General features: G+C 37.3%; 1 pseudogene; it reads left to right on the plus strand.

Moving 5' to 3' along the window:
- Window positions 1-16,771, plus strand: part of LOC103107337 (lysosomal-associated transmembrane protein 4B-like) — a 29,015-nt pseudogene extending 12,244 nt beyond the window's left edge.
- Window positions 16,772-18,080: the final 1,309 nt, after the last annotated feature.

The following is an 18,080-nucleotide window of genomic DNA, read 5'->3' on the forward strand; positions in this document are numbered from 1 at the left end:
AGCTCCACCCTAGAGGTTCCAGGACTGGGGGAAATATAGGCTCTATAGAGAAAGCAGGAGGTTCCTGCTGTCTTAGGGTTTAAGAAGGCAGTAAATAGTTACTGCTATTATCAAGTTATTTTGCAATTGGGTTAACTTTGAAAATCCCTTTGTTAGGATTTGCTGTATCATACACAACATCACCGTAATTTATGTCCTTCAACATTATTTGTAGATATCCATGTCTTATAGAATAATGCTACCAGTTGCTTCTGTTCTCCCTGGTCTAAGTTTTTAAGAGAGTCAACATTTCAAAGACTCGGTCTATGATCTATGCATTAAAAAGTTTGAAACATTCAATCAATTTTTCCCTTCTCACATTAATTAAATAGTGATTTATATGACTACAAGGTAATAGATACATAAAAACCATTCCCAGCACTAAAGGACTGTGTCACATCCCATCCTCTCCCTCCAGTGAATCTGAAGAGCCTTTACAAATTTTATAAATTCATATATATACATATAAATTACAATGGCATAATCCATTTTGTAATCAGGAATTTTTATTAAACAATAGCTAATGAATAATTCCCTATATCATCATTGATATTCTTTTAAAAAATATTTTATTTATTTATTTATTTTGAGAGAGTTGCACAGAAAGAGAGACACAGAAAAACACCAGAGCATTGCTTGGCTCTGGCGTATGATGGTGTAGGGGATTGAACCTGGGACTTTGGAGCCTCAGGCATAAGAGTCTGTTGGTATAATCATTATGCTATCTTCCCCACTCAGTATTGCTATTTTTTCCTTCTTTCTTTTTTTCTTTATTGGGGAAATGATGTTTTACATTTGACAGTAAATAAAAGAGTTTGTACATGCATAACATTTCCCAGTTTTCTATATAACAATATAACCCCCACTAGGTCCTCTGTCATCCTTTTTAGACATATATTCTCCACCCCCCCCCCAGAGTCTTATACTTTGGTGCAATACACAAATTCCAGTTCAGGTTTTACTTGTGTTTTCTCTTCTGATCTTGTTTTCAGCTTCTTCCTGAGAGTGAGATCATCCCATATTCATCCTTCTGTTTCTGACTTATTTCACTTAACATGATTTCTTCAAGGTTCATCCAAGATCGGCTGAAAACATCCTTTTTTATAGCTGAGTAGTATTCCATTGTGTATATATACGACAACTTGCTCAGTCACTCATCTGTTGTTGGACACCTGGGTTACTTCCAGGTTTCAGCTATGACAAATTGTGCTGTTAAGAAAATATGTGTACACAGATCTTTTTGGATGGGAGTGTTGGGTTCCTTAGGATATATCCCCAGGAGATGAATTGCAGGATCATAGGGTAGGTCCATTTCTAGCCTTCTGAGAGTTCTCCAGACTGTTCTCCACAGAAATTGGACCAATTGACATTCCCACCAGCAGTACAGGAGGGTTCCTTTGACCCCACAACCTCTCCAGCATTTGTTGCTGCTATCTTTTCTGATGTAGACATTCTCACAGGAGTGAAGTGGTATCTCATTGTCTTGATTTGCATTTTTCTTACAATCAAAGACTTGGAGCATTTTTTCATGTGTTTCTCAGCCTTTTGGATCTCTCCTGTGGTAATATTCGGTCCAAGTCCTCTCCCCATTTTTGGATGGGGTTGTTTGTTTTCTTGTGGTTGACAATTGCAAGTTCTTTATATATTTTGGTTATTAGCCTCTTGTCTGATGTATGGCATGTAAAGATCTTCTCCCATTCTGTGATGGGTCTCTTGGTTTGAGTAGTGGTTTCTTTTGCTTTGCAGAAGCTTTTTAATTTGATGTAGTCCCATAGGTTTATGCTTGTCTTAGTCTTCTTTGTAATTGTATTCGTTTCATTGTAAATGTCTTTAAAATTTATGCGGAAAAGAGTTCTGCAATATTTTTCTCTAAGTATCTGATATTTTCTGGTCTAATATCCATGTCCTTGATCCACTTGGAATTTACTTTTGTATTTGGTGAAATATAGTGGTTCAGTTTCATTCTTCTACATTTTTCAATCCATTTTTTCCAACACCATTTGTTGAAGAGACTCTGCTTTCCGCATTGAATAGTCTGGGTACCTTTGTCAAAAATTAGATGTCCATAGGTGTGGGGGCTTACTTCTGGGCTCTCAATTCTATTCCACTGGTCAGTGTGTCTATTCATCTATTCATGTTCCAGTATCAATCAGTTTTGATTACAATAGCCCTAAAATACTATTTGAGATCTGGGAGTGTGATGTCTCCAGTTCTGTTCTTTCTTCTCAAGATTGTTTTTGACAATTCTAGGTCTTTTCTGGTTCCAGATATGTAGCATTTGTTCTTTTCTCCTAAAAAAATGTGGTTGGGATCTTGATGGGAATAGCATTAAATTTGTAGATGGCTCTGGGTAGTAGATTTATTTTGATTATCTTAATTCTTCCAACCCATGAACATGGAATATCTTTCCACTTCTTTGTGTCTTTTTCAATTTCCTTGAGTAGTGACTCATAATTTTCAGTATACAAGTCTTTCATTTCTTTGGCTAGGTTTACTCCTAGATATTTTATTGTTTTTGTTGCTATAGTAAAAGGAATTGATTTCTGGATTTCAACTTCGAATGCCACTGACTTTTGAATGTTAATTTTGTAGCCTGACACCTTACTGTATTGCTGAAAGCTTCTTGCTGGATTCCTCAGGTTTTTCTAAATTATTGATATTTCTAAAGCTTTATTTTTTTTATCACATATGATATCCTTTTGTATGTAGTGGTGGTTGATTTAATCAATTACCTATATTCTGGACATATTTGGCTGCTTATTTTTCTGTCATAGAATGCTTTAACAAAAATGCTATTAAGACAAATTTTTTTTGTCAGCTCTGTCTTATGGTCAGCTGGTCAGCTGACCACTGGTCAGCTCTGGCTTATGGTGGTGCAGGGGATTGAACCTGGGATTTCAAATCCTCAGCCATGGTATGCTATCTACCCCCTCCCAAGACAAATTTGTTTTTTAAATATATCTTATATCTACTTGTGGGAATGTATTTAAAAACAATTACTAATCAAGATGCATATATATTTTTCTTTTATTTCTATACTGGGGGATTAATATTTTACAGTCAACAGTAAATATAATACATGCATAACATTTCCCAGTTTTACATATAACAATATAGGCCCCACTAGGTCCTCTCCCATCATGTTCCAGGAATCCTCTCCCTACCCCCAGCCCTCACTCAACCCAGAGTCTTTTACTTTGGTGCAATACACCAACTCCATCCAAGTACTGCTTAGTGTTTTCTCTTCTGACAAGATGTATATTTTAAGGAGAGATGTGAATTTCGGTGTAATACCTATTAAGCTCACACTGCAGAACTTCTAGATTACTGAGAGAAAAGCTTGGCATGCAGGGATATGGTTGAGAAAATATATTAACTGATTTTTTAAAAAGAAACATCTAACTTACTTATTTACTCGAGGCAGAAATAAAGAGGGAAGGGGGAGATGTAGAGAGAAAGAAAAACATCTGCAGCACTTCTTCATAGCTTGTGAAGCTTACTTCCACCCCTGCAGATGATGACTGACATCATGAACCCAGTCCTTGCATATGATATAACATGTGTGCCTTACCAGATGTACCACCACCTGGCCCCTATATTAACTGATTTATAGTGTGCTACTGGGTGCATATTGTCTAAGATTTTGTATTCTCTAGTTCTTTTGAATACAAAGAGCTAGTTGTTTCTGTGACTGCAGAGATTTGGCTCAGCTAAGTGTTCACGTGTTTTCAATTTTTGTTTTCAGAACTCAATTCTAACGATAGGAAATGAGGACATCTTTAAGTTGAGACCCTTCATGTTTTACACACACACACACACACACACACACACACACACACACACACACACACACACACATATATATTTTGTATTTGTCATCAATGGCCTTTGCCCACTCTGGGCTGCCTTTTTCAGACAGAGAGACAGAAAAAGGTAATACAGCACTGACATTTCTTTCGATGCAGTGGGAGCTGGCCTAGAACCTGGGCTGTACCCATGACAAAGCTACCCCACCATCACCAAATGAGTTATCTTTTCACGCCTTTGCACGTGCTTCTCAAAATTTCTATGATTTCTTTGTAGTATGTCAAGTTAATTTGGGAATAATCAACCCATTCCACTGTCCATGTATCTGCCATTTTTTTCCTGCCTCTCCTGCCTACCATCATCCCCAATATTTCCTTATGCCAGAACATTTTTCTCAAGTTGCCACTAGTGAAAGCTTTAGCAAACAGACCCTCCGTTTTTATATCATGCACTATTTATGTCCCACAGAACACTTGGCATGCACTTCTTTTATCATAAATGTGTTTATTTCTTCTTCTAGCGTTTGCCAAACGTGTTTATTAATGATTTAGTAATACTTCACAGGATTATAGGATTATAGGGGTATAGTACCACTCATCACAAATGCTCTATTCTTCCCCCTACCCAACCTCTACAATTCTCACAAAACCTTAAAGATGGCATGGCTCTTCTTTCTCTTTCTCTTTCTCTTTCTCTTTCTCTCTTTCTCTTTCTCTTTCTCTCTTTCTCTTTCTCTTTCTCTTTCTCTTTCTCTTCTCCCACTTCCTCCTCCCCCTCTTCCTCCTTTATTTGGTCATTTATATGTTTCAATCCCTGACATTACACAAATTAGTGAAACCATCTGAGGCAATTGTCTTTCACCTCCTTACTTCACTAAGCATAATCACCTCTAGTTACATTAATTTTGTTCCAAAGGATAAACTATCGTCTTTTAAAATTGCAGAGTAGTAGTTCATTAAATATTTATTCTGTAACTTCTTTAAGGAAAAAAAAAAACTATTTGTTAATGAATGAGAGAGAGAGAGAGCCAAAGGAATGTTTTGGCACATGGGATGCCACAGGATAAATTTGGGACCTCATGCTTGAATGTCCAAGGCTTTACCCACTGTACCATCTCCCAGGCCTCTATCCCATAATTAATTTTATCCAGTTGTCCATTGATAGACATTCAGATTGCTTCTATTCATTGGCTATTGTGAACACTGAACAGGGTGGTGGGTGGGTAGATAGCAAAATTGTTATGCAAAAGAGATTCTCTTGCCTGAGGCTCCAATGACCCAGGTTCAGTCCTCCACACCACCATAAACCAGAGCTGAGCATTGCTCTGGTTAAAATATAAATTAATTAATTTAGTTAAAAAACCCCAATGAGCATAGGACTACATAAAACTTTATGAATTACTGTTTTCATATTCTTCTGATACATGCCTAGAAGAGGGGTATTTCTGGATCACAAGATATTTCCATTTTAATTTCCATACTGTTTTCCATAGGAACTGTACAAGTTTGCATTCCCACTAACAGTGTACCAGAGTGCTTTTCTTCCACATCTTCACTATCACTTGTCTTTTCCTATTTCACTTTCATTGTTAGCTAGGCAGCGAGTAATCTGTTCCTCTAAACCAGTTTTCTGTCTGGTTCAAGGGATCATTTCTGGTCACAAGTTTTCCATTCACAACCTCCAGGAATCAGACACTTGAGATGTAGCTAGAAGGGCAATGATTTTTATTAGGGTTAATTGCTGTGAAATAGAAAAAGGGCTAAGGAACAAAACTAGGTAAGGAAAACCTGCAGACTACATTAAATGCAGATCTGACAAAGTCTCTGACAACCCACCTTAGAGCTCTGGGACTAATGCTACTCATCAGAAATCCAGTGTTGGGCAGAAATTTTCAGGCTCTAAAATCCTACCAGGTCCTGTATGCCATGGATTTGAAGTTGTCTAGGGAAAGCATGGTCTCCAGTTTGGAAGTTGTGGTAAATTCTGAAGAAATTGAAGCCTGTCAAATAATGCCTGGGCTCTTTGTAGTTGAATAACAAGTGTTCCCACCACCCCCCTCTTTTAGTTTTGGTGGGATCATGGCCTCATGAAGGTGAGATTTCATCATTGTGGATCATCTTTTTTCATTCAGATAGTGAAAGAGACAGAGAGAAGGGGAAGACACCAAAACACCAAAGTTTCCTCCATTGCCATAGCTCCTCCCATGTGGTGCTGAGGTTTAAACAGGGGATGAGCCCTTAGCAAGGCAGACACTCTACCAGGTGAGCAATTCTTCCAATCCTGATTTTAACCAAAGTGTACAATTCAGTCGTGGCATGTGTATTCACGTGCTGTGTACTTAGCACCACTATTCACATCTAGATTTTTGTCATCCCAATCTCAAATTGTACTCACTTTACTAACTCCCCTCCCCTGATTCTTGGGGGCAACAAAAGGGAATAAATAAATTAATTAATTAATTAAAAAAAAAAGAAAAACGGTTCATTCAACAACAAAAAGGAAAACTAGGAACTGTGGTCTCTTGCCAAAACATGAGCACAGTTCCTTAAAACAAAAGAAGGAAACATTCAGATATAAAGTTGAGAGGTATTGTTATAAATAAAGTAGTCACTGGCAAGGAAAGACAAACTAGGGTGGTTTTTCATTGCTGGGTTATGGAGTACTCTCTATAAGCTGTTACAGGGCAGGAGGAGCCTTCTCCTCTCCTGCCCTGCAACCCCACCTCCCAGCTGCAAACCCAGCAGCACTTCCTGTTTGCCCTCCAATGCAGGTGTCCTCTGGGTGGACCTAGCGTGAGTGTGTGAGAATGCACTTTCAGGAACTTCTTTAACTGACATTTCGGTATGTTAATTTTTACAAATCTGAGTAGGATTAAAAATTACTAGTTAAAATATTATGAGTTGATAGCAAAAGGCTGATTTTTTTGGGGGGGGGGTTAGTGTAATACCATGTTGAGAGCAGCATCTTTGTGAACCTGAAATCCAAGAACAATTGTCTGAAAACTGAGACAATTCAGTCGACAGGAGATACATTCTGGTATTAACATTGTGAAATATAGTGTCAGTGACTTCCTTCACCTTGAGAGTATATTCCAGTGTGTAACTAGTTATGAATATATAATCTGTATATAGATGAGAGAGGAGGAAGAAGAGGAAAGGGAAATTGAGGAACTTTAAATATCACTGAGAACTCAAAGAGGTTGAGTATTTTTTGTTACAAATTCAGCCTTTTCAAATATGCCACTTGGGACATTTCCATCAACTTTTTCTTTGTTCACCATCAAACAAAAGGAGCCCAACTGTTCACAGCCTAGGGAGTTTTTTGTTTGTTTGTTTTTGTTTTCTTCCAGGCAGATTATTCTTCTCTACTAGGACAAAAGGAAAAATGAACAGTAGCATTTCTCAGAGTGAGACATCTTGGAAAGATGATTTCACTTTTCTGAAAAATTTCAAAGGTCACTCAATTTGACCCAGTAAGTCACTCACCTCAATCAGCTCTGAAACTGGTCTTTCTTCAGATTAAACCACCACCCACCCCACCACCAGCACCAGCATCTAACAAACCCAGATTCATGCTGCAGGGAGCTGCTCAAATAGCTGGTTAGGGGGGATTATGTTCTCCTCACTCCTTCCCACTGCCAATGAATCAGCGTCTTTAAATGACACTAAACTGCCTTGTCCTTTGTTGTTACAGTTTTATTTTAACTCACACTTTAACTTGGAATTCAGCGGCTGATTGGGTGTGAAATGAAACCCAGCATGCTGTGCAACATGCACCAACTGAGTGGTTCCAGGGACCCTGGGGGACAGGTTGGAACCTTCATTAGCCCAGAATCTTTAGCCACAATGAACTGGAAATTACTGATGGTTCATACACAATAGCGGAGCCGTCATGAACAATTAAGAGCAGTGGTGTAATTGACCTGATTTGAGGATGCAGGGCAGCTGAGGACTTCTCCCTGGAGCCAGCTCTCCCTCATAGGCAGAGCAGATGGCCATCTGAGAGATTATAATAATAAGGGCAGTTGAATAGTTAAGTGACCAGTCAGGGTAACCTAGGGGACAGGACAGTTAGATGTCTTCCGGATGAATGGGCAGCCCAGGCCTAACTGGGCTACGCCATATGTCCCTGTCTGTGGCAACCCTCTGCCCCTCCCAGTAGTCTTCCTTCCAATGAAAATATAAGGGTGAGGGATGTGTCACTTCAACAGATTCCATTGTGTTGGCATTGTGATGAATGCTAGTAATACGAAGAATGACCTCAAGGAAACTGTGATTTAAAGGAAGTGGGCAGACATGAATATAGGTGACTAAAAGTCAGGTCCTACTTTCTAAATGCTGCCATAGCACATGCCTTAAGATGGAAGCAGAAAGAAAAGAAAGGACATTTCTTATTAGAGAAGATACTGAGAAGAGGTGACTCTTTTTAAGATGTGTTCACTAAATAATAGCTCACTGGCTCAATACATTTTAATAACACCGTGTAAAGAATTACCATATACAGGGAGTCGGGCGGTAGCACACGTGGTGTGAAGTGCAAGGACCGGAATAAGGATCCCAGTTCGAGCCCCCGGCTCCCCACCTGCAGGGGAGTCGCTTCACAGGCAGTGAAGCAGGTCTGCAGGTGTCTTTCTCTCCCCCACTCTGTCTTCCCCTCCTCTCTCCATTTCTCTCTGTCCTATCTAACAACGATGACATCAACAACAACAACAACAATAAAAAAACAAGGCCTGGGTCCATGCTCCCAGAGGGCTAGAGAATGGGAAAGCTACCATGGGAGGGGGTGGGTTATGGGGATTGGGTGGTGGGAATTGTGTGGAGTTGTACCCCTCCTACCTTATGTTTTTGTTCACTAATCCTTTCTTAAATAAAAAATTAAAAAAACAAAAACAAGGGCAACAAAAGGGAAAATAAATATTAAAAAATTATAATATACATTAGCATATATGGTATATACTGAATTTTAATTTTCTGAATAGAAAATGCATGCGTAAGGGAGGGAGGAAGGGACATGGAACTCTGGTGGTGTGAATTGCATAGAATTGCACTCTTATCCCACAATCTTGTCAATCAACATTAAATAACTAATAAAAAATAAAAAAATACAAGGGCAACAAAAAGGAAATATATAAATTCTTTAAAAATTTAAAAAATAAAATAAAGTGCATGCCTATAATTCAGCACTCAAAATATTCCTAATTATATCTCAGTGTATTTGACTTCCTTAATATCAGTAAACACTTTATTATTAATAGTTCTAGTGAACTTTCCCAGGGATATGCTGTCCTTGTGAATATATGAATAAACATGAATATGTTAATTTAAATATATATTTTTTTAATTTTTTAAATTTATTTATTTATTTTTTTACCAGAGCACTGTTCAGCTCTGGCTTATGGTAGTGCGGGGGATTGAACCTGGGACGTTGGAGCCTCAGGCATGAGAGTCTGTTTGCATAACCATTATGCTATCTACTTTCCGCCAATTTAAGAATATTTTATTGGTTGGCTAAATAAAGACAGAAATTGAGAGGAGAGGGGGAAATAGAGAGACAGAGAGACACAGGGGGTAGGTCCTGGGTAATTGAACCCAGATCTTCATATATGGCAACATATGCGCTCAACCAGGTGTGCCACCACCCAACCTCTTGACTTACCCTTTTATGTATTCATTTTTTGGACTTAACCTTTTAAATAGCCTACTCTGCACCTTATTCTATTGTCTGAGAAAACTTCCCATTATTTATTTAGTTGACTCTCCTAGCAAACAGTTTCCTATTACAGAACTTTAATAAATATTCTTGTAAGTGGTTAATTTTCATATGTACAAATTTCTTTGTAGAGGAGATTCCAGTATAGGAGTGCTGAGAAAAATGGGCGTTTTTTTTTTTTTTTAATTTTGAATGAGATGATCAGTTGTTTTCATTGAAGTAATTCACACCCATCAATAATACTTTGGATTACCTGTTTCCCTCTATTTTTCTAATTCAGTTTGTGTGGGTACTTAATCTTGTTAATAAGAAAAAATGGAATACTTAAAGTTTTTTGATGTTTTGTTTTTCTTTATTTCCCTATTACACTATTAAAAATTTCAGTCATTCAAAGTATGTTATGGAAATTAGAAATTAAGTTTTTTGGAATGAACATTAACTATTTCTCTAAATATTTAGTCCCTTTTGATATAACTAAAGATGTATTTTTGACAAACAGCAAAATAATTTTATTTCTTATTAATAACTTATTAATCTCTATATCTTGGTCTTCTTGGCTTTGTGTTTTACCTAGAATGATTCTCTTCTAAATTAAAAAGTTCTTTCACAATTGCATATGGTGGTTTTCTACATAATATATATTTGAAATTTTGTGAATCTGAGATTAATTTTTCCTCTAAGTTATCTCAAGACAACTTACTGAATAATTTTTCCACTGAAAATAAATACCACATTTATCATATAATTGATTTTAGATTCTATTTTAGGAATTCCAGTTTTATATGAATGATCTATTTGTGTAAGTTATTTTAAGTATTATAATTTTATAATACTTTAATATGAAGTAGTGCAATTTCCTTTTCATTACTTTGTTAGATTTTTTTTTTATTCCCTAGCTTATTAATGTTTTCTTATTAGTACCAATATGAGTCCGTCTTTTGTTTAAAAAACTAATTGGTGTTGTTTGGAGAATTCCACTAAATATAAATCAATTTATGGACAGCTAATATTCTCTTGATATATATTTAATAATTCTGTACATTTGTTTTTGGAGGTCTGTTAATACCCCCCAAAATTTTTTTTCTTAAATTCATTTTAAGGTATCTTATGATTTTGGATACTACTGGCTTTTCTTTTATATATCCTTTTTGTTTATATATTCACTAAAACTTATTGCTTTTTTTTTAACCTAGTAATTAATTTTAGTAATTCACATTGACAATTCATTTTAATTTATTTAAAATAATCAATTCAAGTTTTTATTTTTTGTCTTATTGGAAAAAGCTTTTCATTCTTTTGGGGTTCCCCGTTAATAACAGCAATAGTGAGTAGTAAGCAAGTTATTTAAATAATGATAAAAATCTTACCTTTTATGCATATTCCCTCTAGAATAATACTAAATATTAGTACTTTTTTTTTTTTTTAATAGGGCATGGGAGGGTTATGGACAGAATCATTTAAGTACATGTTGAGGCAATGGCTTACATTGAGGGAAGTTGAGCAAAGTGTATAGTGTTTTCTCTGTTGTCCTTGTCAGGTTCCAGCTTGTGTGGAGCACACCAGCTCCTCAATATGAGGTCCCCTTGGATCCAGGGCATGTACCTCTCACTGTGTCATCTTTACTCTCTTCTCCCCAGGGTCACTGGCTAACAGGCAGTGCTGCCTCCTGCATTTCACTGTCCATGGCTGCAACCTTCAAGTATTTCTCTCTATTCATTTTCTGTTCAATGAGGTATGAATCTCGGCTATGTGCTTTTTATTGCATTCTGTGTTGGTCTCTGAAGTGCAGTGGGTGCCAGTCTCACTCTAAGCTATAGGACTCTCCCAGTTCCTGTCTCTCTGGTAAATTGATAATTGTTTTTCTTGGACACAAAGCAAAGAACTTATCACAATCTTAGTTCAGTCCTCTATAGTATTGACTTAATATGTTAAGCAATACATATAGTATTGTCAATACATATAAACAATACATGTTGTATTTTCTTAATATATAAATCACATTTTCTTAAAACCTAGACTAATTATGAAGAAATACTATCTGATGTAAAAAATAATATCTGATGTAAAAGGCCTCACAATTATACTGTTCTAAGAAATATACTTAAATACAAACTGAAGATGTTTTCAGCAGTTGGTGCTGAATGCTTTTTCTTTTCTTTTGAATTTCCTTAAGGTCAGATATTGCATTCTCTGGGCACTGTGAATTACAGCATATAACTGAATATAATTTTGTTGCATTTCTATTATTACAAAAACCTCAATGTTAAAAGAGCTACAGATGAATGGTTGTAAAGAGTCAATCTGAAAAAAATATGTGAATACTCATTAAGAAGTAGATTAGATCATTTATATTTAAGTTGCTGGTTTGTGCTCCTCACATTTTATAGCACTTTATAAAAAAGTGACTCAAGAAAAGAAAAGTATAGGAACCTGTAAAAGCCAGTTACACTTTCTTATGCTTTTATTGACCTTCTGGACCTCTTCCTCTGTAAGGTTTCTTTTCATATCCTTATCCCATTTTCTGATGGGGTTGTTTGTTTGTTTGTTTTGGTGGTAAGTTTACTGAGCTCTTTATGAATTTTTGTTATTAGTCCAAGTTTTGAATTCCAAAACTTGGAAGCAACCCAGGTATCCAATGACAGATGAGTGGCTAAAAAAGCTGTGGTATATATACACAATGGAATACTACTCAGTTGTTAAAAATGAAGTCATCTCCTTTGCATCATCTTGGATGGGACTTGAAAACATTGTGTTAAGTGAGATAAGCCAAAAAGAGGACAAATACCAAATGATCTCACTTCTAAGTGGGACCTAATAAATAAGGACAGGGAGATAACAGTGAAATGTATTGGGCATGGTGTATTGCATCAAAGCAAGGAATTCTGGGGAGGGAGGAGTGGAAGAGAACTTTGGGGTCCTGGTGCATAATGAAATTATATTCAGGAGACAATGATTGCACTATAAAGCATCAACCACCTTAATAAAAAATAATAAAAACCTAGGTTGCGAAATCAAGAAGTTGGATCTGTCTTTCAGTTTACTTATCTGGAAAATGATACTCATAATGTTTATTCTATTCTGTTCTGACTTTAGATAATGACTATGAGAACAAAATTAATAAATGTATAAGAGCGCTGAACATAGTGTGGTAGGAATACATGTTACTTCTAGTAGCTACAACGAAGAAATCATCATAACTTTGAAGTAGCTCTAAGATATTACATAAAGACTGTAATCCTATAGTTATCATTTTTTTTTCCCTTTGTGAAATGATATCATAGTTTTTTTTATTTTCTTCTTTTTCACCAGAGCACTGCTCAGCTTTGGCTTATAGTGGTGTGGGGGATCAAACCAGGGACTGTGGAACCTCAGGCATAAGAGCCTCTTTGCATAACCATTATGCTATCTACCCTCTCCCAATAGCATAGTTTTGAAAAACTAGATGATCTGTAACTCATATGATCTTCAACGTATATTGAACAAATATTTAAGAATAATCATCATTTCAATGACCATGAGTAATAATGTCTCTTCATTACTTTCACTGGCAAAGCTTTTATTCTCTTTATAATTTAGCTTTGAAAATAACAACAACAACAAAAAAATGAAAGTGTCTCAGTTTTCAATTATTTTCTTTCCTTACTGTGTCTACATTCATTGAATGAGAGTCATTTTCCTAGGCATTATATTGGTAATTAGACAATAATTCATTGCTAAAATTTGTAGAATTAATATCTATAGAAGACCAGAGAGTTATCTCAGTGATAGGCTCCATGCTTTGCACGTGGGAGAGCCTGAGTTGAGTCGCCATCACCATATGTGGTGGAATCATGGTCTGGTTTTTCTCTATATATCTTAAAATAAAAACTAATTAATTAAAGATTTTTGTAGTATGGATTTTACTGCTATAGGTCACTTTTTCATCCATCCTTGTAGAGAGATAGAAAGAAAGAGAGAGAAGGAGAGACACTAAGACACAGCCGTTTCCTCTAGTACCACAGCACCTTCAATGTGTTGACAGCTGTGCCACGCATAGATCTTTACTAGACAATGTAAGGGATGTTTTCATAGCATTCTTCTTCTTTTTGTAATTTTTATTTATAAAAAGGAAACTCTACCAAAACCCATAGGATAAGAGGGGTACAACTCCACACAATTCCCACCACCAGAACTCCATATCCAATCCCCCCCCCACCCCGATAGCTTCCCTATTCTTTATCCCTCTGGGAGTATAGACCCAGGGTCATTATGGGGAGGCAGAAGGTGGAAGGTCTGACTTCTGTAATTGCTTTCCCACTGAACATGGGCATTGGCAGGGCGATCCATACTCCCAGTCTGTCTCTTTCCTTCCCTAGTGGGGCCGGTCTCTGGAGAAGCGGGGCTCCAGGACACATTGGTAGGGTTGTCTGCCCAGAAAAATACAGTTGACATCATGGTAGCATCTGGAACCTGGTGGCTGAAAAAAAGAGTTAACATATAAAGCCAAACAAATTGTTGACTAATCATGAAACTAAAGGCTGGAATAGTGCAGATGAAGAGTTGGGGGAGGGTCTCCATTTTATAGGTAGTTACTAGACCTATTTTATAGTTATATTCCAAAGGTTAGTAGGCCTATTTTAATTATATTCCAAAGGGCCCATGACTCTGCTGGATCAGGGAAGACAGTAGCTCACCAATATGGGAAAGGTATATGAATATTGTTGACGGTAAGCCCCATCGATTTGATCATAGCATTCTTATGCTAGCAGTTAAAAATGTCATACAGTTCCAAGGGGTCAGAGAAAAAAAAAAAAGACTATTTGATTTTCTTTATGTTCTTTTTTTCCTCCTTCATCTCCTCTAAAAACTTTTTACCACACACACAAAAAAAAACCTGGCAACTGATATCATAGATTTCCTAAAAATTCACTTTAGAGAACTTCATTATTCCTATTAATACAACTACTATTAATAACAATAATCATGTTGTGCCCTTCTCCAGTGCCTCTCATCCAGGGATTTCAGAATGCTTTTCAAACATTAATTAAAAATCCTCTCGTCATCTCTGTGTGTTCCTAGGGCAAAGCGAGAGGAGGAAATCGTATCTGCTCTGACATTAATTAAGCTCTCCCTTGGCTTGCAAACTAGGTAAATAGCTTTTCTTTCCCCCATTAACAAACAAGCCAGCTCTCCATGATGATTATCACAGATGTTCACAAGTGAGCGGAGAGATTACTTCTGCTGGGAGCTGAGGAGAGCGACTGACAGACTTGCCAGACTGGCTGCTGTGACTCTGTTTCTAACTGGGGTTTTCTAAACCTGGACTGTAAGCAGCATTACCTCTGGGGAGTTATGCAAATAAACCTTTATCTGGGCCACTTATAGCCTCTTTCCAGAGTCCTAATTAGCATAGTTGGGTCCAGAAATCTCTGTTTTCCAAATGTCCCCTATACAATTTGAGCATCATCATTTCTAAGTGGAGTTAAGAAATAAATTATTTATTTATTTCCATTTTATTGGAGAGAGAGACAAAGAGAAGTTGAGAGGGGGAGGAGAGACAGAATGAGCCAGAAAAGCTTATGAAGCTTCCTAGTATGGTAGCATGCCTGTTCAATCAGAAGTGCCACCACCTGGCCCTCTAAGTGACTTTTTTTTTAATCACAGAGTATATACATAATGCAAAAGTATGTATAGATAGAAGCTTCTGTCACTAAATATCTAAGGAGAAGTAAAATGGAGCAAATATTAATGTACCTTGTGGGGACTGGAACATAACTTGACAGGTAGGGAATGTCCTTTGCTATGTGAATGGCCCAGATATGAGTTTTAGCACTATGTGGGAGTACCACTTGACATCAGAGGACAGATTGATATTGTAGTATTTCTCTCTCTTTCTGTCTTTGCCTTTTTCTTTCTTTCTTTCTTTCTTTCTTTTCTTTTTTTTTTTTTTCTCCAGGGTTATTGCTGGGATTCAGTGCCTGTAGTATGAATCCACTGCTCCTGGAGGCTATTTCTCCATGTTCCCAGAGGGATAAAGAATAGGAAAGCTTTCAAGGGAGGGGATGGGATACCGAGCTCTGGTGGTGGGAATTTTGTGGAATTATACCCCTTTTATCCTATGGTCTTGTCAATATTTTCATTTTATAAATAAATTAAAAAAAAACCTAAGCAGCAGAGCAAAAACAATTATTTGAGAAGTGAGGTGCTAATGGTTAATGATGCAGTTGTTATAGTAAGTATAACTTCTTATCTCTCCATGACAAGTTCCTGTAATATTCTCTCTCTTCCAACCTAGGTCCTCTTCCACCATCATGCCTCAGGACCCCAGAGCTCCTCTATACCATCCGTTTCCTTCCTTCCCCAGAGATCTTTGCTTTGGTGCAATACACCATACCCAGCTCAAATGTCACCTTATATTTTCTCTTACTGTCCTTGCTTTTTAATTTCTAGTCTTTATCTTTCTTTTTCTGGCTTATTCCACATGATATCCTTGAGGCCTATTGAAGATATGGCAAACCACAGCTCAGAGAATTGACTTTTCTGCTATGCATGGAATTGACTTGTGCAAATTTCATTCTTTCTCTATATTTTTTTTACCCTAAAAAGTTTGCTCACAAAACAAAAATGAGTGTTGCTTGCTGCAAACGCTTCTTTTTCTTTTTTCCCCTCATCGCCTCCCCATACAGATGTTTCTTTGGTTGTTTGTAGAGATAAATAAAACTCATTTGTCCAATTGCTTTTGAACTAAGAGCTGAGAATTCTCAGAAAAAAAATAACGTGATCTTGAGTGTTTTTCATATACTTTACAATAAAAAATGAAAACAAAAATAAGTCAAAGTATGCTTTGGCAGAGCCCTCCAGCTTGGTGTCTGGAGCTCAGGTCTACAGCTCAGAAGTGCATGGATTCCCAGTCTGCTAGAACTCTGCTTTTGGTAAACAAAGGGGACTCAGTCATTCTGTGCCTTTCATCCTCCTCCAGCAAAGCAAAGCACTGTTTGTCACCCATCGATGTTTAAAGGGTATGGTAGGGTAACCTCATAATTATGAGGCTCTAGGCAAATATTAAAAAAAAAAAGGGAAAAAAACCCCAAATGGCAGAAATCTCACCATTCCTCCTAGGTTGAAGATTTGCTTGTTAAATTGGAGAATTTGCAACCCAGCAAATGCTGACAACTTGGTGGTTTATAAATCTGGAATGTTAGAGCTGCAAGAAATTCCTCGAGGTGACCTAGAATGAACTCCACAGATTTCAGCTGCAGAAACAGCACCCTGGAGTGATGCAGGGATTGTATCAAGTCACACGAGCTCCAGACAGGGCTGAGAACTCAGGACTTCAGGCTTCTGTTGCGTCTTCTGTCTCTGTCCTGCTTTGAAGGAAAGATTTTTGACTCCTGTCTGGGGTGAGTGGCAGCGGATGAAAGTAACCTGGGATTCACCAACTGCTAGAGGCTGCCTTCCAGATTGGACACACACCATTCACCTTCAGCTGAAAAGCCTCATTCAAACTCAACTTGGTGAGCTAGGCAAACCAGATGGGTAATTGCCTGGAGTATGTAAGGAGATGGTGGAGAGTGTGGTTCACTGAGTTTCCAAGGTTTGGCACCTTATCACCCCCAGTCATCCAGAATGTGAATTACCAAATCCCAGTGGTCTGATCCTGTCAGATTAGTTTTATTTAACAAAGCCATGCCTCTAAGCTGAACTGTGCTTTGTACTTTGTTACGCATAAATATGCAGAGATCAAATTTAGTTGAGAAAGCTGGAAAGATAGATGTTAGAGAAGCTGTACAAGTAATTTTACTGTTACCTTTATGAGAAAATAATCCTATTTATTTTCTCCTTCCTTTCTTTCCTTGTGACCTTTTCCCTTCCATATCCTCCTTTCTTTTTTTTTTTTTTTTCCAAATGACTTACTTATTCATTAATGGTAGATAAAGAGAAGGGGGGGGAGAAAGAGAGAATCAAAGCATCTCTCTGATTCAAAATATGCTGCAGATTGAACTTGGGATTTTAGGCTTGAAATTCCAGTACACTAGCCACTGCACAATCTCCTGGCCTGCCTTTAAAAAAATTTATTTTATTATTATCACCAGGGTTATTGCTGGGTCTTGGTGCCTGCAATATGAACCTACCATTCCTGATGACCATATTTTTCTTTACTTTTATTTGACAGGACAGAGGGAAACTGAGACGGGAGGAAAGACAGAGAGCAGGAGAAAGAGACACTTGCATGCCTGCTTCACTGCTCATAAAGCTTCTCCCCTATGGATAGGGCCTGGGGGCTTGAACCCAGGTCATTGTGAATGGTCATGTATGTTCAACAGAGTGCACCACCATCTGGCCTGCTAGCCTACATTTGAATTTTACAGCTTCCTTCCTTCCTTACATACATATTTATTTAGTGCTTATTATATTCTAGACAGTCAAGACTCTAGATATAGTAGTGAGAGGATATATGAGATCCTTGGCCTGGGGAACTGACATTTCCAAAAGACAAATAAACAATAGTAGCAGCAGCATCAACGACAAAAATGAACAGTAGAGTC

Source organism: Erinaceus europaeus, chromosome 10 (assembly GCF_950295315.1).
Source record: "Erinaceus europaeus chromosome 10, mEriEur2.1, whole genome shotgun sequence".
Taxonomy (NCBI): Eukaryota; Metazoa; Chordata; class Mammalia; order Eulipotyphla; family Erinaceidae; genus Erinaceus; species Erinaceus europaeus.